The sequence below is a fragment of the Oryzias latipes genome, chromosome 9 (assembly GCF_053564925.1).
Source record: "Oryzias latipes strain Hd-rR chromosome 9, Olatipes_Hd-rR_3.1".
Lineage (NCBI taxonomy): Eukaryota > Metazoa > Chordata > Actinopteri > Beloniformes > Adrianichthyidae > Oryzias > Oryzias latipes.
This window is the reverse complement of record NC_136245.1, coordinates 9025684-9048481: the sequence shown is the minus strand read 5'-3', so window position 1 is coordinate 9048481 and position 22798 is coordinate 9025684. Positions and strand designations below refer to the sequence as shown.

General features: G+C 41.0%; 1 protein-coding gene across 2 annotated transcripts in view; it reads left to right on the top strand.

Moving 5' to 3' along the window:
* Positions 1 to 22798, top strand: part of npffr1l2 (neuropeptide FF receptor 1 like 2) — a 143187-nt gene that overhangs the window by 39198 nt on the left and 81191 nt on the right. Inside the window, exon 4 of one of the 2 annotated variants that reach the window (XR_013657942.1) lies at positions 267 to 670. The exons of the other annotated variant lie outside the window; for it this stretch is intronic. The gene's annotated coding sequence lies outside the window, so the exon portion shown is untranslated. Of the gene's footprint in view, positions 1 to 266; positions 671 to 22798 lie in introns of those variants that run through there. 2 annotated transcript variants of the gene reach the window in all.

Sequence of the window (22798 nt, the reverse complement as noted above, 5' to 3'; positions counted from 1 at the left end):
GAATTTCTAATGTGCATAATTCAAAAACGGATAACAAATCATTTGTAAAACGCTGTCAGAAGCCATGGTGTAACTTGCCTTCAAATGACTTTGGGTCTTTGACCTGAAGTGGATCATGACATAAACACTGTATTGTCCTCTTACTAGAAATAGACATCTAGAAAAGGTATCATTTTATTATTTCTTAAAGTTCCTTAAGTAAATATTGGAAGTGTTTGCTCTGCATTTGCTTCAAAGGTAATGGATATTTCTTTTTATTCTTTTAGGACCAGCGTGACGTGAACATGAGACGGGCACTTGTCCTCCTTGCACTTCCTGTTTATCTGCATGAAGATGCCTCCAACTTCTTCAAGACCTGTACAGTAAGTGCACACGACTCCCTGTCAATGGTTTTCACTAATCCTTTAATATTGATTGAGATTTTATTGAGTGACATAATAAATAGGGCAATTGTTTGTAGTTTGTAAACTGAGTGATATTTTTAAATGGTTTTAAAAATGAGACGGAAGATGAAAGGCGAACATCAGGGACTCCTGATTGGAAGGAGTGGAGTTTCGTTTACCTTTTCTGCTCCTGATCCATCATTATTTGAATAAAGAAAAATGAAGCTTTAGTCTTAAATTATTTTATAAATGTCCTCCTTCAGAAAAATGCTAAAGAACTTTTTAAAAACACAATTTTAATTGGAGTTGCCTGATGCAGTGGTATTGTTTTTTTTTATATATATATATATATATATATATATATATATATATATATATATATATATATATAACATACTTACGTGTGATTGGGCTTTAATCATGTGAGAATTCTGCCCTTGGAATTTTGTGAAGTTTTAGGTTCTTCCTTCTCAGGTCATCTGCTTTGTCATCTTTTTGTTTCTCCGTGGATTTTGTTTTGTTCAAGTGTATTTATTAAAGGTTTCAATTTCTGCCACCAAGCCTTGTCTGCTGGATTTTGCTTCATACACCTCTAGTTACTGACAAATCAAGTAATGAAACATCTATCTGCTCTAACTGCCTCTTCAGGTTATAGAGTTACTGGAGCCTATCCCAACCACTGTTTGGTGAAGGCGGGGTAAACCCTGGACAGTTTTCCAGTCCATTGCAGGGCAACAAAGAGACAGAAAACCGCACATATTTACATTCACACTCTATTTAAAGTCACCAATTAACTTATGAATCATATTTTTGAACTGTGCGAGGAAACCAGAGTACCCACAAAAAGCCCACACATGCAAAAGAAGAACATGCAAATTCCACGCAGAAAGATCCCAGCCAAGATTCTAACCAGGGCCTTCTTGCTGCGAGGCTAGTGTGCCAACCACCATACCACTATGCAACTCAGTTTAAAAAGATAAAAAAAAGGAAAAACAAAAATGAAAAATCAAAACATCAAATTAAAAAAAAAGGAGCTTTTTTTTTGTTTTGTTGTAGAGGTGGACATTTTAATGTGAGATTAGAAATTGCTCCCTTCTGAAACCAGCCTCCAGTAGTCATTAAGAGAAAGCAACCCAAAGAAAAGATAATGTGAATGAAAATTAGAAAACATTTTTTGTTTTGTTTTTTGCATTAACCCTTGTGCTATCCTATGACCCCACCCTTACATTGACGTGTTCTCCCTACGATGACAAAGGTGGATAAAGGTGGAAAGATTTCATGTAATCCATGGAAACTAGTGAAGATCACAAATCATTGAAGAAAAAAGGTTCAGAGCACTGTCTAGTGGGGTCCAGATGACCCAACTCCCAACATTAAAATGCCTAGGATAGCACAAGGGTTAAATAAAAACATGCCATACACTAGGTAACTCATTTTTAAGTAATGTGAAACATCTGCGATTTGTTAGTTTACAGGCTGGAGTCCACTTATTTTAAATATAAATCCAATCCTCATTATATGTAGTGTATATTGTAACCAAAGAAGTTGTGTTTGTTTTTGTTAATTTGGATAAATACTCTGGGTAATATGTGTGTTAAAATTCGTATTGTTCACCGGCATTCGGTGGCTAACTGTTGCATGTTGGTTGGGTTACTTATGTTCGGTCAAAATAAAGACAGACATGCTAAAGGCATCCACCAGCGCCTGAAAGGGTGCAGAGCTGTTGTTAGTCTTCCCGCGTATGAGCTAGTCTGCTTGGACTTTGTCAGCTCTGAGAAATGCTGAATATTAGTGATTAAAAAGCAGCCCAGAGGTCTCAGGCAAGTTAAGTTCAAAAAACAATTATGATTTTTGTTTTTGGAATAAAAAACATGTTCAGAGTCAAAAGGGCTGATGGCGTAAGGTTTAGGAAGAAAAACACGCCCACTCCTAAACAATTGTCAACTTAAGCAAAGTAATTATGAGTACAGTTCACAGATCGTCCAAGGTAGTATAAATTTATAATCAAACACAAAAAACATGATCTATAAAATTAAATGATAGACACACAACTTAAAATAAGTGCTCTTTTGTGCAATGATTCATTGCTATATACTGTAACACAAATATACTTAGAAATTACAATAAAAAACAGAGGCAAGTTAAGGAGGATGGAATAGCAATGGTCACGGGTTCATAAAGGAAAAGAACAAAAGCAATTCAGTGTAGAGAAGCTTTTGAAAACGTGTCATGGCGTCTGGATTTATTGTCCTGTCTTCTTGAAACTTTTTGCCACTCATCCAAGTAGCTTCATCAGTCAGCAGCAATATGGTGATTCTCATTCATCCAGGACAGGTGATGTTGTTTTGAAGATGAGTCATGGCATCTGGACTCAATGGCTCCTCTTCGACTACTTGTCTGAGTGACGAAACGTTTCAAGGAGAGAGGACGCCATGACTCATCTTCAAAACAATTTCATCTGGATGTATGAGAATCTACATCCACACACGTTTAGGTTTGTTTTTAAAGGCCCCACAAACAAATCATCCTGGATTTTCCAGTTAGAGAGAGGAGCAGAAGGAAAGAGGTCAAAGTGGCACGCATGGTAGAATGTATGAATGTTCTACAGTTTTCTTGTTGTTGTGGTTAAAGCTGAAAGTAACCATTCTGTCTGAAAAAAAGACATAGTCTTGGACTTTATTGCATCCATAAAAAGGGATTTTAATTTATATTACTCACTTTCTTGATTATTTGACATTTTGAATGCATGTGTCTGATAAAAACTGCCTCTGGATCTTGTCCAGCATTACTCTGCAGCTTGGTCAACCCCACAGAATCCCTCCTGAAGTTTGAGGCAACCCAAAGTACCAACATAAACCCAATTCCTGTTCATGCATAGTGTGACGCTCTTTCCTGACAGGCACAGCAAAATCTAGTTTTCTGCTTCTGTCATTAGCATCCGAAGCTCCAGTTGTCACCCACTGCCTTTTATGAGATTAGCAAATCTGAGTAGGTCAAATTGGCTTGGTATGCTCACTTTTTTTTTTCAAACTGTGGCACAGTGGGCTGCCAGTTACCATAGCTTTGTGTTGGCTTACTTGTTTTTGCTCAACAAAACAAACAAATTTGAATTCTAGCGAGTTCGCCACGTCACGTCAATCCATCAGGGACCTCAACTTTGGACATGTACAATTTTCAGTGTTTCCATCAGTGGATAGAAACCACATCCAATATGGTGGATCGATCCAGTGGTTCTCCTTCTGAACATCCAACCATTTTTTCTTAACCTGCTGTATCCCTTTCGGGGCAGCCGGGTTTCAGAAGTCTGTCCTGGCAACTGTTGGGCGAAGGTAGGTCCAGCCAAGACAATTTGCCATAGGGCCGATGGAGCTGGAGCGATCTGGAGTGTTACAAACGGGGAATGAGGGAAGCACCCAGGCGCAGAGAGGAGAAGGAGGCAGAAAGTTTCAGGGAAGCAGGGAAGGGGCTTTAATAACATAAGAGTCCAAAACAAAACTATACCACTGCATCAGGCAGGCAAACGCGAAACTCGAAATCTTAAACACACTGGAAACAGGGGAACATTAACCTAAGGAGCAGCCCAGGAGGACGGGAAAGACAGGACTTAAATACATACAGACAAACGAGACACAGGTGGAAACAATGAGGGCAGCTGGAGACCAAAAGCTAAACTCGAGACAACAACAAAACAGGAAACCTTACAAACTAAAGCAGGAACTGAACTCAAAACATGACAGACGCAAAAGAGAACCACAACACAAAAGTAAAGAAACTGAAAGCGTGACAGGGAGTGAAGCTGACTGTACTGGGAGAGTCTCTGAATGATCTCATGAACCCTGGAGACGTGATTACTGAGGTTTTTGTAGAGCTCCTCAAAATAAATAAGCCTGATCTCTAAACATCATCTTTGTCTTCCATGCATTGTAAACAGAATAAACACAGACACCGCTCCCTGTAGCGATCAGGCTGAAAACATTTGCTGGTATCTCCTCCCCTTCACGCATGTCCAACACATTTTTGGACATGCGGCGAGCAGAGAATTTGACGTGCGGCGAAAGAGGGGCAGCTGGCGCGAATCGTTTTTGTATGAGACCATGGAAATACTGAAGAGCTCATTCAGTCAGATACTTTAACACCTCTGCAGGAAGATGCAGGGATAAAAGAGCAAAAGAGGCTGTTGCTCTACCTGCAAATGCCTACTTAATACTTCTTCATTGTCTGTCAGCTGCTTCCTTTGGCTGTTGCCAAAGCATATTTTTCACCTCCATCTAATGCTTTGCTACATCCATGAAACTCTTCTTTGGTCTTCCTAGGCTTCTTTCCTGGTAGCTCCAACTTCAACATCCTTTTACCAACACCTTCACTATTATCTTTTTCTCAAAGTTTCCAAACTATCTCCAAAATATCTAACATGTATTTTTCCTTTGATGGACAGTGTTTCTGCTAATCCTGTCCACCCTTGTCACTCCCAAATAGAACCTTAACCTTAACAATTATCCATGGTTAAAAAAACACTGTCCATTGATGGACAATTGGAAAATTGTCTTACTTCAATGTTGCATTCCTGAATGTTATGATATTTGAGTGCCTAAATAACAATGTCTCAGTTGAGTTTTACAGATCGCCAATCTTATTTGGTTGGACGTGTGTGCAATATTCATGCATAACTACCAGCTACGAGCTTCTGCAGCCCAGTGCTAGCCTCAAAATACAAGGTAGTCTTCTCCATCCCCTCCGCCTTTCTTTAAGGGTGAAACAAGTAAAAGAAAAGCCCTTATTGCAAAACACACATGCAAAAGTTTTAGCATTAAACTTTTCTCTATAATCATTTCAAACTTGTAATAAACACATTTTCTGTTTCCAACAAACCTCTGGGGTTCTGGGAGCAGCCTAGTACCATTTGTACAGCCGTAGCCCAGGGCAAGATCCCAGCAATGCCCCAAGCTAAAGCTGAGGGCGTACTTCAGAAAGTAAAGGTACCCCTTACATATATAAATTTAAGGTCAGCAGTCCGTCCAACTCGTAGGAGGCAACAATCATAGGAAATGTTTGGTAATTAGCAGTTGGAACATAAAGTGTAAAACGGTGAAACCCCGGATTGGGTGTTGAAACTCCCCTGAAATCTCTGTTAACCATCTAGGATTACGGACCCTTCACATTCTTTCTCTAATCGTGTCTGCGCTAGAAAATAAGATGTTCTGGTTCACTGGACTGACAGAATTAATCAGCCCGATACAGTGGGAGAATATTTACACTATGCAAGACAGAGTTGAGGCAATGCATTTACACTGTTCAAGAATATCTCTTTGAATAAATCAATTGTTGGAAGGTTAAGCCATTTTGTATGAAATAAGACTCAGACTTTCAGTCAAAGCTGAAAGGAAATAAGTTCAGATTGATTCCATCACTGCACAATTAAAGCTATGAACTGAGCTTGGAAACAGGGTAACTTTGGCTTAATTTGAGTCCCTTTAAAGCAGCTCTGGAAAGGTAAAAAAAAAAAGAGCTCCATGCTCTTTCATCGCACAGTTGAAGCTACCATCTGTTTTGAGCTGATACGCCACTAGTTCACTGGTGGGTAGGTTTTCTTCCCCCTAGGTTCAAACTCTAACCTTTCTGCTTTCCTCGGGACACCGCTGTATGAATCATTGGGCACTCCCGCTTTAGCCTGAAGCGCTACTCTTCACCAAGCCCTCACAGGAAAATGAATTCCTTTTTTTTTCTTCATAAAATTCAAATGTATTTCCGTGGCAGTGGCCCGCTGTTCGTTCAGTAAGGCTGCAGGTCAAGCACTTTCCATACAGTCTGTCTATCTTGTTGGAAATACTTTTGCAGATGCTGGTTTCATTTGATTTTTTTCTCAGTGCGAATCGCAAAAGTCATTGTATCAAAGCTTTTCCAGAATGATTTGTTTGTGTTATTGGATTTGGATGCAGCTGGTATTTGGACCATATTACCTCTGCATTGTGAAGACCCTCACCAAATGATATCCCTCTACAGCATGACTTCTGAAATTTTTGGAGAAAAAAAACATCACCCAATTTTTGGGTACCTTTAGGGGTCCCTAATATAATATCAATCATAAAATTAAAAACCCCTCAACCCCCCAACCAGATATTGGTTTGTTGCTTCAAGGCAACACTGTGCAACGGGGATGGTAAAAACCACCAGATAATCATCAATTTTATTGTATTTGAATTTTACAATACAACAAACATGGAGTAACAAACAAACAGCAAATTAACTATGTAAACATTTCATGGAACATCAAAACAACAAAATATATCCAAATACTTGTATTTCTTAATTTCTCAAGTGTTCATTATCTCTATTTGGTGTGAAACTTGAGGAAGCAGTAACGATCAGGTGTAAAATAGAGGAGCACACAGAGAGGAAAAATATACTAGAGATAAATAATTGTTTTAAGACCAGTATGCACAATTACTGTTCCAACTCATTAAACCTTGAGTTCACGACTGTCCCTCAAACCTGATTCATGAATTCATTCCTCCCCTTCCTCACTGTTTTTCTGAAACTTTGCTGTCCTCACTTTCTGAGGGAATCTCTGAAACAAAAATTTCCCAGGGTGTCCTTCCATAAAATGTTTGTATGTCCATTTCCTGTGATGGTGAGTAGATTGTAAAGTAAAAAAACATTGACTGTGATTATATACATGATTACAAATGGATATCCATACACACATATTATCCCTTGTGCTATCTTAGATGACCCCACCCTTACATTGACATGTTCTCCCTACCCTGACAAATGTGGATAAAGGTGAAGAGGATGTCACGTAATCCATGGACACCAATGAAGATCACAAATCATTGAAAAAAAAGGTTTAGCGCACTGTCTAGTGGGTCTAGATGACCCAACTCCCTATGTTAAAGTGCCTTGGGTAGCACAAGGGTTACACTAATGCATTATGTTACCTGAAACACACAGACTAACTGCATAATGTTGCCTCAAAACAACGAATGAAATTGAAGTTTTACTGTTTCAATATTTTTTTTAAAGTAAAAAGAAAAATCTACCAAAAGTACCTCACGTCCTAATGCACATTTACATGTTTTTTAAATTACATTTATATCGATATAAATATGTAAAAAGTTAACTCTATCTTAACTTATTATGAAGATGTCTCTCTTTTACCACAGCTTGCAGAAAAGGACTCCCTCCACCCATAATTAAAGTCACACCATTTTCAACTCATCATTCTATTGCACAGTAATATGACTTGTTGCAGTTTTTGGAACAAAGTTTTTGTTCTTTTTTCAAATGGTCAATGATGAGACATGAAAATGTGGTTTGTTCCTTTTGAGGCAATGGTATGCAGTAGAGAGATATTAGTTTTATATTGAGGATTATTTTTAATTTTTTTTTTGATGAAGAGAGGGGCTTACTGCTAACCACTACCCCAGCTCTGAGTGCCCTTTCAAGTTGACCCAGCTCCTATCTCAAATCTGCTCCTCGGTTTTGAGGACCTCCGATTGCCAGATCCTCTTGACCTTGAAGACCATCTGCAGATAAGGGTACAAGCTTTCTTGACATTTAAACCTTCTCCACCTCAAAGGTCTCCAACTGTTCACCTGTGCCAAACAAAATCCTTTTACGTGGTTTTCCTCTCTGTCAGCAAATCCATAATCAGCAGTTTTTTTAGGTTAGACGCAGGAATATATAGAGAAAAATCCGCCGGCTTTGCTTATTAACGTCATTGGGTAACCCCAACCCTGACTGATGATAATTCACTAAATAAATTCCTTCTCTTTGATCAAGTCGGCTTACTAAAGGTCAGATCCATAGCGTTTTGCTGCAAGGATTTTAACCCTTAGTGATAATATTGAATATTTTTATTGTTAGTCATTCTCCTTGTCATTTGTTATGCAATAACATTGTTATACTTCACCTTTAGTTATTCTGTTATTAAGGTATATTGAAAGTCTGAAGAGATGACCTTTAAAAATCAAGTGGAACATTTAAAGGAACTTGGCTATTCTTCATTCTAACTTGACTTCATGTCCACATTTGACAGATTCAATTTCTAAATCAAGGACCGAAAACCGTTTCTACCACATTTTAATAGACTAACCTTTAAACAGCATTGAACTGTAGTTTAACTTTTAACAGGTTTCAAGGCTTTTATTAGACATCAAGCCATCACGTAACTATTTTTCTAGTTTGTCATGCTTGCAAAGTGATTAAGGGCAAGTGATTGCCATTGAGGAAATTGGTGTGTGAGGTTTCTCTCAGACTGTAATAATAATAATAATGGATTGGATTTATTTGCGCTTGTCAAGTCACTTACATTGTGTCCATTATTCATTCACTCCTCATTCATGCTTGGTGATGGTAAGCTACTGTTGTAGCCACAGCTGCCCTGGGGCAGACTGACAGGCGTGCTGCCAGTTTGCGCCTACAGCCCCTCTGACCATCACCGGGATCATTCATACACATTCACACACCAGTGGAGCCACACTGGAGGCAAGGAGGGTGAAGTGTCTTGCCCAAGGACACAACGACAGTTGGGTGGGGGAAGTGGGGATTGAACCGCCCTTTGATCATTGGACGAGCCGCTCAACCGCCTGAGCCACTGCCGCCCGCTGTAACATGAATTACAATTTATCACTGGGGCCACGCAAATACTGACACTCACCAGTTACTTTATTAGATACATCTTGCTAGTACTACATGGACCCCTTTTGCCTTCAAAACTGCCTTAATCCTTGGTGGCATAAATTCAATAAGGTACTGGTACCATTCTTCAGAGAGTTTGGTCCATATTGACATGATAGCATAATGGAGTTGCTGCAGATTTGAAGACGGCACATCCATGATGTCAATCTCCCATTCCACCACTGTCACCATTGAGATCTGGTGACAGTGGAGGCCATTTGAGTCAGTCCTGTGTCATGATCAAGAAACCAGTTTGAGATTATTCCAACTCTATGACATGGCATTGTCCTGCTGAAAGTAGCCATCAGAAGATCGGTACACTGTGGTCATAAAGGGATGGGCATGGTCAGCAACAATACTCAGGTAGGCTGTGGCGTTGTAACCATGTTCAGAATAAGGGGCCCAAAGTGTGTCAAATATCCCTCCGCACCAGTATACCACCAGCACCTGCCGGATCTGTTGATTCAAGGCAGGGTGGATCCATGCTTTCATGTTGTTGACGCCAAATTCTGACCCTACCATCCGAAAGTCACAGCAGGAATGCAGACACATCAGACCAGACAAAATTTTTCCCAATCTTCTAATCTTCAATTTTGGTAAGCCTGTGTGACTTGTAGCCTGTTTCCTGTTCTGAGCTGACAGGAGTGGCACTAGTGTGGCCTTCTGCAGCTGTAGCCCTTCTGCCTCAAAGTTGGACGTGTTGTGCGTTCAGAGATGCTCTTCTGCAGACCTCGGTTGCAACCAGTGGTTATTTGAGTTACTGTTGCCTTTGTATAAGTTGGAACTTTTATTAGACAGAACTGCCACTCACTGGATATTTTCATTTTTCTGGGCTATTCTCTGTTAAGCCTAGAGATAGTGGTGGGTGAAAATCCCAATAGATCAGCAGTTTCTGAAATACTCAGACCAGTCTGGCACCAACAACAATGCCACATTCAAAGTCACTTCAATTACCTTTCTTCTCCATGCTGATGCTCAGTTTATCCTTTGTGCTATCTTAGATGATCCCACCCTTACATTGACGTGTTACTCCTACCATGGCAAAGGTGGATAAAGGTGGAAAGATTTCATGTAATCCATGGACACCAGTGAAGATCACAAATCATTGAAGAAAAAAGGTTCAGAGCACTGTATAGTGGGTCTAGATGACCCAACTCCCAATGTTAAAGTGCCTAGGATAGCACAAGGGTTAAGCTGCAGCTGATCATCTTGATGCCTAAATGTATTGAGTTGTGTGATTGGCTGATTAGAAGTTTGTGTTAACAGGCAGTTGGACATTCATTCATTCATCTTCCAAAGGGCTGCCGGAGCCTATCCCGGCAGCTGTGGGCGGAGGCAGGGGACATCCTGGACAGGTCGCCAGTCTGTCGCACACCCATGCACAGGGACAATTTAGAGTAACCAATTATGAAGCATGTTTTTGGATGGTGGGGGCAAGCCGGAGTCCACGGAGAAATCCATGCATGCACGGGGAGAACATGCAAACTCCACTGTTCTGTTTCAGGTCCCCCCAGCTGGGACTTATACTGGGGGCCTTCTTGCCTTGAGGAAAGAGCACAAACCACTGTGCCAGCAGTTTGACATGGGTTTATACCTAATAAAGTGGCAAGTGAGTGTAAATATGTCCATGAAGATTTTTCCAATTCTTACAATTTGTCCTGGTGTTTAATTGCTGTTTAGCTCCTAAATGTTCTGAATGAATGCTGTTGTTGTAGCTGACGTGTAGCTATTGCCCCGTTTGATTCTCTGTGATTCGGATTTGAGACAGCGGATCAGCAGATTTGAATTGAACGTGTGTGGAAGCACACTTTCTTAGTGCTGTGCCTCTCCGTTGTTCATTGATATTTCTAATGCATCCTCGGTGGAGGAGGGTCATTAAAGGCTTGAGGGATCATGACAATGACACCCCACAATGCAAATAGGATGGATAGTTTGTGGTCGTGTGCAGCCTTTTATAGGAGGGATGCAGCCGTACCTGATGGTGTTTACGTGGCATGGTGTTCGTTTCTGATGGATGCATTTCCCCCTTATGCATCCATCAGTACATCAATGGTTTTTGTAAAGAAAAAGTGCTAAAAATATCCTTGGCAGACTTGGATGCATGAATGTGTCTGAAAATTGTGGGGAGCCTTGAATGTAGCCTTGAGTGGGCAAAACAAACAACAACAAAAAAGTGGCATATAAATGCGGCCCATTCAAAAGCTTTTGTCACTAATGTATGACGACTTGAAAGAGGGTAGATGCTTCATCACAGACCATGTTTTGTCTAAAATGGACAAACTCATCCCAAAAACCCAAACCATTGGTAAGGATGGTCCATCACGCAGTGCCTGCTCTTCTTCATCTCACCTACTTTAGATTTACCATGAGATGCCACCTGACAGAGAACAGAAGACTGATGTCCCATAAAGAATCTGTGATTCAAAAAATATTCTTTAAAAAAAAAAATCATCAGGCATCTATCACTGGTCAGAAAGTGTTTTGATTTAATATCTTCTCAGCCTTAAAGTTGCAATGTTTGCCTTTGTTCATGGTTGTGTGTAAGACAGACTGCTAAGAAGAGAAGAACAGCATCAAATTGATTTACAATGGAATTTCATTTTAACCTTTAAATGTTTAACATGGCACTACAAAAATTTCTTATTTCTAATTTATTTGTTACTTCTGATGTTAATATTGCTGATTAGTTTGTACATAAGTGAAAGAATGAAATTATGCTGTATTTTCCATTTAGATTTTTTAAAAACTAAATGCCCCAAAAGTGAATTAACCATGTTATTTTGCAAGTCTGGTGTTATTATTTTTGTCTTCCTTTGGATTTCTGATTCAAAACCTCATAGCTGTGAAATAGTATAATTTTAAAAAGTTGAATTAAATAATTCTCCTGAATAGAAACTTGGGTAAAACAGTCAAATTAATCTGGACACTTTCAACACATCAATAACACCAAAGTCTGGATATCAGACTTGTACATTTGATGCAGTATTTGCACAGTTTTTCTCATTATTTACATGATATATTTGTGGTAAAGCATTTGTTAGAGTTGTGTTTGTCATTCATGCAGACATGCCAGTCTAACTACATGCGCCCCATAAAAGTAATTAATAGTTTCTTAATGTGTTTAATTGTTTATGATGAAATCTTAATTTCATCTTCTGCAGATTGGAGATCTCATTAGAGTGCAATAACTGTGGTGTCAGAATTGCTTTTCATTCACGCTGTTTTTGAGCATGTCTTCTGCATTAATTACGGGTTGAAGGGATGCAGAATGCATGCAAGTGACCAGTGAGGACAACCCAAAGATTCAGTAACAGAAATGTAACTAAATGGTTTATTTAAATAACCAAACCGCGTGATCAGATAGATGTATATATTTTTTTCTTTTTTTTTTTTTAAATGGGTTCATGCACATTTATAAAAGAAAGGAATGCACAGAAGTAGTTATTGCACATGGAGAGGTGAATGTCACTCAGAGTGGCAGAAGAGAAGTCTTTTCAGATTTACCACTGAAACTTTCTTTGGGAGGAAATCGTCTGTAGCTGCGCTAAAAATAAAATACTGCCAAAGGTTAAATATCTTTTCTGCATGATCCATTTCTCCATGAAATTGGTTTAAATCTTCAGGTTACTCTATACAAGATTTTTTCTTCTTTTTTGCATTTCTTAAGGTTTTTAGTTGAACTCTTCTTGAAACTCAAAAATCCAGAGAATCTTAGTGGCTTAGAGTTGCCTGACTTTTACAATTATTTTCCTCCCAGTAGATTAAATTATATTTACAAAATAATTTAATGATAACTCATTTGTGAACAAAATCGATATGTCATATCTATGTCAAATTGCCCACTCTACCATTTATAAGCTGATTGGGAGCTTATAAATAATCAAACAGTATGATAGCGTTAGAAGTGTTAATGTCAGCACCACATTAACAGCCTGGTGGGAGTTTCTCAAACTCTTAAAATTGCCTTTATACCAAGCAGCCTGACCTCCCTTTGACTTTTTTTTTTTTAAGTAAGAAAAAAACTTTATAGCTAAAGGTCAAATAAAAAAGTCAATGATTTGGTGTTTAAAATTATGCCTTCAGTAAAGTGTTGACTAGTAAAACACTCCAACTAGTTGTTTGAACTAGTTTGTTGAGTATGTTTGTTGATTGTTAGGTTGGGCAGTAAATGATTGGAGCGTAGGTGGACTGACTTGCTTGTGTGACGAATCCCCCGGGGTTTTTGCAAAGGAACTTTATCCTGGAAGACGGATGGTTAATTATACGTTTTACTCCTGCTGTTTACACGGCAGCTGACTCCAAATGTTTTGACTTTTCTTTTCATGTGTGGAGTTTATCCAATTGTATAGGAGATAGAGACTGGTTTAGCAGAAACCATACAGGCTGCAAAGTGACATTTAAACAGAAAAACTTATTTTAAGCCTAATTTTAAAAAAATGGTTAGAAACATACTATGGACCCATGAAATAAATAAAGACAAAATCAGAGAGGGAATGAGATCATAAAAGCTTTAGTTTGTGTGTTGTTGTGCGCGTATGTGTATGCGTGTGTAATCAGCAGTTATGTGCCGGCCCTGAGCTCTGCACTTAAAGTGATGAAATATTAATATCTGCTTCTCTTATATTACGTCTGTTACCTAAAAGGTCTTATTGAAATGTAAAAAGAAAATGGTATGAATATTAGTACGTGTTATTTTAGAAAAGCATCAGATGTGCTACTTAGTCATTTACAGAGGTCAACACCCTAGCTTTTAAATCTAAGCTTTAATACACAAAAAAAGAAATGTGAAATGAAAAGGGAAAATATTGACTGTTAGCAACATCTAAACTAAACACAGAACTAAAAAAGTTTCCCACAGTCATCAGACACTGTGATAAAATAAATCCTTCAAAATCAAAAACAATAATTATAACAAAAGCAGTTTTATCATACAGAAGGTGATTCATAATGTGTCTGTAAAAGGGCCTATATCATGCAAAATCATTTTTGAGCTTTTAACCCTTGTGCTGTCTTAGATGATCCCACCCTTACTTTGACGTGTTCTCCCTGCCATGACAAAGGTGGATAAAGGTGGAAAGATTTCATGTAATCCATGGACACCAGTGAGGTTCACAAATCATTAAAGAAAAAAGGTTCAGCGGACTGTCTAGTGCAGGGGTGGCGAATACGCGGCTCTTGAGCTGCATGCTGCTCTTGGCCAATGAGCGTGCGGCTCTTTGCGTCTCATCATATTTTCTATAAACTGTGCCTCATTTCATAGTTTTTTCCCTCTTAAACCACACTCAAACCATCAGAGGTTTATTAAAAATAAATTCTAAATAATAATAAAAGTATTTTGGCAGTGTGCGTATTTCATGCTGCTCCTGACACATGCGTGAGCACCAATCACTTGCACAGGTTATGCCCAATGCCGGAACACATATATAAAGATTTGTTGTGCTGCAGACTGTTACCCTCATGGTTAAAATGGTGAAATTCAGAGTATAAAGATAAACACGGGACGTTTCTGAAAGAACGGGAAGATTCTTACTTTTTTACTGAACAGAATGGCGTCACGATGTTTATTATTATGAGCTTTTAGAAGCAGTAAAATAGTTCATGGCAGAAAATAACAAAGTGTATCCCGGAGAAAATGAAAACCTCTTCCTGATCTGACACAAATTGTCTCCTTTATTAACAAGTTGAAGCTTTACAAAGTGCACATTCAAAATGGCCATCATTCCACTCTCCTTCTTTGTGGAGCTCACAGCAGAAAGCTGCAATCCAAATGAATAAAGCGCAGAACGTGACGCTGCTTGCGCAACTGGACGGAAACGACCGCAGATCACTTTTCGTATTGATCCTTTATGCAGAGACTGACTGATCCCCGGTTGTCACTGATGAGGCAGCGAGAGAACTGGAGATAAATGAGCTGAAATCTCTTTGAAAGAAGGCACTGTTACGTTTTGGAGAACAGAGAAATCCCCGTGTGTAAAAGAGCTGCTCTCAAGCTGCTGTTGATGTTCCCCTCGATGTATGTCTGCCGGTCCCTGTTTATTATATTTATTGTTTATTTATTTTTTAACTTATCCTGTCCAACAGCTGGGCAGTCAGATGAGAGCTGAGGGCCTCTTGTGTTGGACATATTTTACTTTAACAATAGGGGTAATTAATCTTCACACAAACCAAAGGTGTCTGAATAAACCCCTTTTGTAATTGAGGCCAAACTTTATTAATTTCAACCATGTTTGAAAATCTTTGGTGTTGGATCGGACGGAAAAGAAAAGAAGGGAAGAAGAGAGAGGGACGTTAGAGAGAGGGGGGGGGGGGTTAGGAGGGTGATAATAGGAGGGGAGGGGGGATAAGACAATGAAGCAGCATAAAGCAACAAGTTTACTGGTCGTTTATCATTACAGTAAGGTTCAAATGTAGTACAAAAGGGCGGGGCCTGTCCACGCACACACTCAATTGTTATCAACACACCTGCTAGCTGCAAAAATCTCCACATGTCAACATGTACACAAAACAGATAGTGTTCACACGCATACTCATGCCTTAAAACCAACTAGTGTGAAATATTTCATTCATTCTATCACACAAACTATTGGTGCAAAGGTGAGCTAAAACCTGTGCTCAGGTGAGTGTTTAATGTTATTGTAAAATGGATGGAGGAATGTGTAAAGAAGGAAGGAGAGTGCCCAGCCATCCCCACACCAAGACCCCCGCCGCAGCAGCAGCGGCAGCCGGAACCCCCCCAACGCCACACGGGAGCAGGCAGGGAACAACCGCCCCCCATGTCTAAGGTGCAAATAAAACCGAAAGAGGGGGGGTCCACTCAATACGCCCCCCCCCCACCCCCCAAGGCGCATCGCAGGCTAAACCCCCCACCCCCTCACCCTAATTTGAGGTTATATGAGTAAGGGGGTAAGTTGGGGACAGCTGGTAGACTGTCCCCCAGTGGTCAGACAGCTGTCCCCCAGCCCTCCCCCCAGCATAGTGGCCAGGTCCACAGAGCCCAGGGGCCCCATCCAAGGAGGCGCCGACACCCCAGGCCCAGCACCACCCACCCCACACAGAGAGAGAGGAGCCAGAAAGCGTCGCCCCCCCGGAGCAAGTCCAGGCCCCCACCCCCAAACGCCGACCCTAGAAGAGCTCTGGTCAGGCCTTGACGGGACCGAGGCAGCCAACCGGCCGGGGCTACCGCCGATTGCCTCAGCGGAGACCCCGACCCGTCAACCCCCCCATGTCCCGTACCAATAGTGGGCTCCTCCTCCCCCCCAGAACGCCCCCCCACAGGACAGGGCCGACAAGCCTCCCACCCCACCCCAGACCCCGCAGCCGAAGCGGATTACACCCAGAGCGACCGGGGGTCCCAAGAGGGTTGTCCCGTCCCGTCCCAGAGCCAGGGAAGGGCTGATCCCAGCCCCAGGTGTAGATGGGCCCATCCAGCGCCGCTGCCCCCCCCCCCCCAGAGCAGGGCCCCCCGCCAACCACCCCCAGCACAGGCAAAGGGACCACCCCCCCCAAGCCAAGCCAGACCACCACTCCACCCCCCCACCCCCACCCCCCCCACCACGCAGCCCCACACCCAAGCCCAGAGGACCACGCAGCGCCCCAGCCCGCCCCACCCAGGCACCGGACCCGACCCCCAACCAACGGAGCCCCCACCACCCCCCGCCAGGCACCGGAGGCCCCGACCCCCACCCCGAACCACGGCATAAGGGCAAGGAGCAGCGACGACCAGGCCCCCCCACCCCCTAAGTCATGGAGTTAGCTATGGGAGACCAGAGAGACTGAATTCTTCCAAAGTTACTTGAACTTTGGGCTGAAATTTTTTCCAAGCTGATATGATCAAGCAGCAGATTTCTGTGTTGACCTATATTTATATTTTTCTTGTTTTTTCAATTTATTAAAATAGTTTTTTAGTAATACAAAGAGTTGTGAAAATGATAGATATCCTCTTTCTACATCGATGGCACTCATGTCACCAAGCACACAAAGTGACGTTAAGCCGTGATTGAAACCTTAAGCCAGACTGATATATCGGCACATACCTGCTGCCAGAGAGTCTGGACAGGCGTGCAGAACCACAGTGCATGCATGTAACTGTCGGGTAGATTACTTTCACAGTGCTCACAAATGTCTGAGTTGCTGAGACCCATCTTGAACATCCTCTGTCCAGTGTAGTAAATTCTGTGAAGAGTTTTGAAATGGATTAGCTGCAGATTTGGACTTTTTGTCAGTTTAAAGGTGTTTAGACAGAGTTCTGACCAGAAGCTTTCATCTGTGCTGATGCTCAAATCCGCATCCCATTTTGTTGTCGGATGTGAAATATTATTATCTAAATTACATAAAAGTTTGTATATTTTGGAGAGAGTTTTTTTCATTGAGAAATTAATCAGAGTGGTAATACATCTGGTAGCTTAAAATCGTTGTCTCTGTATTTAAACTTTTTAGTAATAATTGATTTAATTAGCTGATATTCCAAGAAGTTATTTAGGTAATTTAGAATTTAGGTAATTCTAATCCTCCACAGCTTTTTGCAGATTTTAAAGTTTTTAGACTAATTCTTGCAGGTTTATTGTTCCATAAAAAACCTTGATATGGATGAGTTTCATGTTTTGAACCATTTTAATGGTGGTTGTGTGGGAATCATTGAGAAGAGATAATTAACTTTAGATAAGATTTTCATTTTAACCGTGGCTACCTTGCCCATAAGGGACAGAGGCAGGTTGGTCCAGCGTGTTAAATCGTCCTGTATGCTTTTCAGTAATGGGGTGTAGTTTAGCTGCACCAGTTCTGATAGTTTGGGGGGAAAATTGATACCTAGATATTTGATATTTCCTGATTTGACTGGTATTGTGAGTCTTTGTTCCACATTCCTGTTGAGTGGTAATAAAACAGACTTATTCCAATTAATGGAATAGTCTGATATGGAGGAGAAATCATTAATGATTGTTGCTGTTTCATTTACAGAATGTAAATTACTTAAAAACAGTAATATGTCATCTGCATAGAGAGTAATTTTATGATGGCTGTGTTTGGTTTTAATTCCTTTAATGCTCTCTTTCTGTCTTATTGCTGCAGCTAGAGGCTCAATAAATATAGCAAAAAGAGAAGGAGAGAGTGGGCAACCCTGTCTGGTTCCTCTTCCAAGAAAAAACCTGTTGGAAGTCTGTTTATTAGTTCTAACTGAAGCATTGGGGTTGTGATATAATATTTTGATCCAATTGATGAATTATTCTCCAAAACCAAACTTCTGGAGGGCAGCCATAAGGAACTTCCAGTTTACTCTGTCAAAAGCTTTTTCAGTATCCAGCGATAGTTTAGTCATTTCCTGGTTTTTAATGGTGGCAAAGTCTATTATATTAACAAGTCTTCGGAGATTGTCATCCGAGTGTCTGCCTTTGATGAATCCAGTTTGCTCGAAGTGAATTATGTGAGGAGTGATTTTTTTCTATTTTCTGTGCAAGTGCTTTGCAGATAATATTTACATCTGCATTGATTAGAGAAATGGGGCGATAGCTTGAAGGACTAGTGGGATCTTTGTCTGGTTTTAGAAGAAGGATTATGTTGGCTAAGTTCATGTTAGGTGGTAGTGATTGACTTTCATTGATAGATGTGTCCGTTTTATAAAACGTTGGTGCCAGCTGTTCCCAGAATTCTTTATAAAACTCAGCAGGAAAGCCGTCAGGCCCTGGTGCTTTACCCTTAGGCATAAGTAACAGAGCTTCATGAAGTTCAGACAACAAGAGCTGAGAGTCTAAGTTTGTGATTTGATCCTCATTTAACCTGGGTAGGTTTACCTTATTAAGAAATGAGTCAATACTTCGCTCTGACGGATTGATCTGTGGTGTGTACAAGTTTTTATAAAAGTTTTCAAATGCTTTATTAATTTTGACCGGGTCGTGAGTTTGGTCCACAATAGAAGTGATTGTTGATTTTTCTCTATTAATTTTAAGCTGATTAGCCAGAAATTTGCCAGTTTTATTAGAGTTTTCAAATCTTTCAAGTCGTAGACTTTGTATTTGAAATTGTGTTCGTTTATTGATGATGTCATTTAACTGCAGCTTTAAATTTTTCAGATCTTCCAAAATGTGTTCCTGTGCAGAAGCAGCATAAGCAGTCTCCAGGGTTTTGATTTTAGTTTCTAATTCTAATAAATCTGCTTCCTCTTTGCGTTTTTTATGCGTTGAATAAGAAATGATTTTCCCTCTCATCACTGCTTTTGCTGTTTCCCAAAGAAGACATTGTGAAATATCAGGAGTATTGTTAAATTCTAAGAAGCTTGCCCACTCTTTTTTAAAGAATTCAATAAATTCCTGGTCTTTTAACAGAGACGTATTAAACCTCCAGGTTGCACCTGAGGGTGTGGATATTTCCCTGGAAATATTTACAGAAACTGGTGCATGATCACTGATAATAATTGGCTGAATGTTTGAAATTTTAATTTCTTTTAAAAGAGATTTACTGACTAATAAATAGTCTAAACGGGAGTGTGAATGGTGAACTGGAGAAAAAAAGGTGAACCCTTTAGTGCTTGAGCGCCACGCGTCGCAGAGACCCAGATCATTCATGTACTGCTTTAGAAAACTTGCAGACCGCCATGTACGCTGGTTTGCTGCTGTGCTGAGTCTGTCAAGTTCAGGGTCCAGAATCAGATTGACGTCTCCTCCTATAATGATTGCGGAGTCAGAGTGAACCGAGAGTGAGGTGAAGAATCTGTGAAAGAAGGAAGAGTCGTCAACATTCGGGTCATAGATACTACTTATGCAATAGTCCTTATTCTGAATGCAAATATTAATAATTACAAATCTACCTTCTGGGTCAGGAACTGTATCCTTATGGGTAAATGTAACATTTTTATTAAACAAAACAGCAACCCCTCTTTGTTTGGAGTTATAACTAGAAGAATACATGACTGGAAATTGTGAGCAGCACAAGAGACGATCAGGGTTACATAAATGGGTCTCCTGCAGTAAGGCTATATCTGCTTTAAGATCATCCAGGTGAGATAACACTTTAAATCTTTTTGGCCCAGAGCCAAGTCCACGCACATTCCAGCTTACGATGTTAAGACTGTTCATAACTGCTCTAACTGGGAGAGTGCAAGGCTAAAAAGTGCGTGTGCCAGTCCATGTGTGCGTGTCTGCTGCACCGAGAAGCGCTGTGCGTTGTGGCTGAATGTTTCCTGGCTGTGAGCTGCATGTTGCGTGCGTCCTGTGTGAGCCTAAATGAGATGTTTGCAGCTTATCAACGTGTGTGTGTGGGATCACGTGTGCATGCCCTTGTGTGCGCTATTATGCGCATGCGCCCGTTCCGTGCATAAAAAAAAACTCACCTTGGTTACGTTGCCTTTACCTGATTCACATACGAGGAAATGGGAAGGGGGGGGCAAGAGAAAAGAGAGAGGAAAAGAAAAAGAACAAACAACAAAAACAACGAAACAACAACAGAAACATGAATGTGAGAGGGGAAGAAAAAAAAACAGTTTTCCTGAGAGGTGTGCATTATTGATGATCCGATCATTTCCTATTCAATTAAATAAGTTTGCTGGTTTCTTCTGGGCAGCGCAGATGTCAGTGCGCCTCTGAAAGCCTTCAGCACAGCCAGGGTGTTACCTCTGTGTCTGTGTCCCGGAACAGCTTGCCGTTCACAAAAAGTTTATCCACGGAAACCACGGCCCGGGTTCCAGCAGAGAGATGCTTTCTCCTCAGCGGGAAGAGGATTTTCCGACGGCGGAGGATCTCGACCGGGAACTGGTCATTCACACTGAAGTGTGTTCCTTTCAGCTCCCGTCCTCAGCTCTTTACCAGCTCCTTTTGTTTATAGTGTTCAAATTTAGCCACAATTGGACGCGGGCGCTGGTTGTCTGGCCTCTTTCCTCCGAGCCGGTGAACCCTGTGGAATGAGATCTTCTGGACTTCTTCCTTGGGGAGCTTCAGGTGGGCCTCCATGAAGGACTTCACGTCGGTCTCCGGGTCTTCTCCTGCCTCTACTGCAATCCCCGAGATCACCAGGTTGTCCCTCATGCTCCTCGCCTGAAGATCCAGGAGGGTTTCCTTGATGGAACGGTTCTCCTCGGAGAGACGGGCGGTGTCGTTGCCCAGGATCTTCACGGTCTCTCTGAGGGCCTGGTTCTCCACTGCGAGCTCCTGCACCTGCTGCTGGCTGAATTCCAGAGACTCTCGCAGGCCTTGGAAATCCTTATGGAGGATCTCCAGCTAATTTAAATGGCAATCAAGGCTGGAGAGCTTTTTATCGATTGAATCCAGGACATCACTCATGTTGCTGCCTGGAGAAGAGACAGCTCCCGGAGAGTCTTCGGGACGGTTGCGTTTGGCGGAAGGAATGGCAGTGTTGGATTTCCTCATGACGCAGGTATTGAAACACTCGTCGATGTAATTCCCCAGATCCTCCAAGTCCTCCAGGCTGACAAATGCTTGACAAACTTATATTTATATTTTATTAGCTTTCTGGATTATTTAAATCTGGCGGTATTATGAAATAAACCAAAATGTTTGTTCACAACTTACGCGCCGCCAAGTCAACTCACCACACTCCTCTCGCCGGCTCTCGCGATACTACAGCATCACACACCTCTCCCTCTCCGGTCCCTGTTTATTACCGTGAAACACGTGAAATCAAGGCATCGGCCCTTTCTGGCTGACAATCACGTAAAGGAACCGATCAGAGAGGCTATACTGGCCCAGGGGTTAGCCCCGCCTTCAGCCCGTAAGGCTCATGGGAAGTGGGAAATCTTAAGTGTAAAACCATGAGCCAGGTAGCTGTTAGCAGAACTGAATTCCATGCTGTTTGGCTGCATGTGAGGGTGTGTTCAAGTTAATGGTTGTTTAATGTGGACATGGTGATCATGAATAACACAGCCAGTTAATTGGTAACATAGTTCTTGTGTGCTTACTACGTTGAAGAATGAACTGAATCATTGCAATGTATTAATATCTAATAAATTATTTGCTTTTGATGCAAAAAGTCAGTCATTCAATTTTAAATAAAAAAAACATATGAAAGCAAGATATGAAGGTAAAAATGTATTTAAGTTGCACACAACTGAAATGCAATGTATTTAATGTGTGATGGAAAATAATACAGCTGTAATTGCGCGTTTGTGTGTGTATTTCTTGGCAGGTCAGTGTCTGGTGTGGCTCTTTGACTCTCACAGTGAAAAAATTCAGCTCTTGGTGTCAAACTTGTTCGCCACCCCTGGTCTAGTGGGTCTAGATGACCCAACTCCCAATGTTAAAGTGCCTAGGATAGCACAAGGGTTACGTGTAATTTAATGTTCATTACTCATGAAAAGAAACCCCAAAGTGGTATTTTGACACCCACTTCTCTGCGGAGCTGGCGGTGATCAGCAAAAACACTTTCCTTTTATTTACACAATATGCACGTCTATCTCTGCAAAAGTTTGGATGCTGTTTGTTTTTGTGGGTGAAACGCAGACACACGACTGAGACCAACTCTAGGTTGATGTCATGAAATGGGCGGCACCCAAACGAAGCAAAAGCAGGTGCCTTAGAGATCAAGGCATCTTATTTCCGGGTTGGTTAAGAACTCAGGAAAATAACTACTAATTAAAACACAATGTGTTTTTTTTGTGTGGCAAAGGTAATATACTATCATAAACATTGATTGACACAAGAACAAGCAGACTGCTGGATCCAAATGCAGCAGGTTTATTAGCTCAGCTAAAAGTCTACAAAACTAACTCAGGGTCAGGCAGACAGGAGTCAATACCA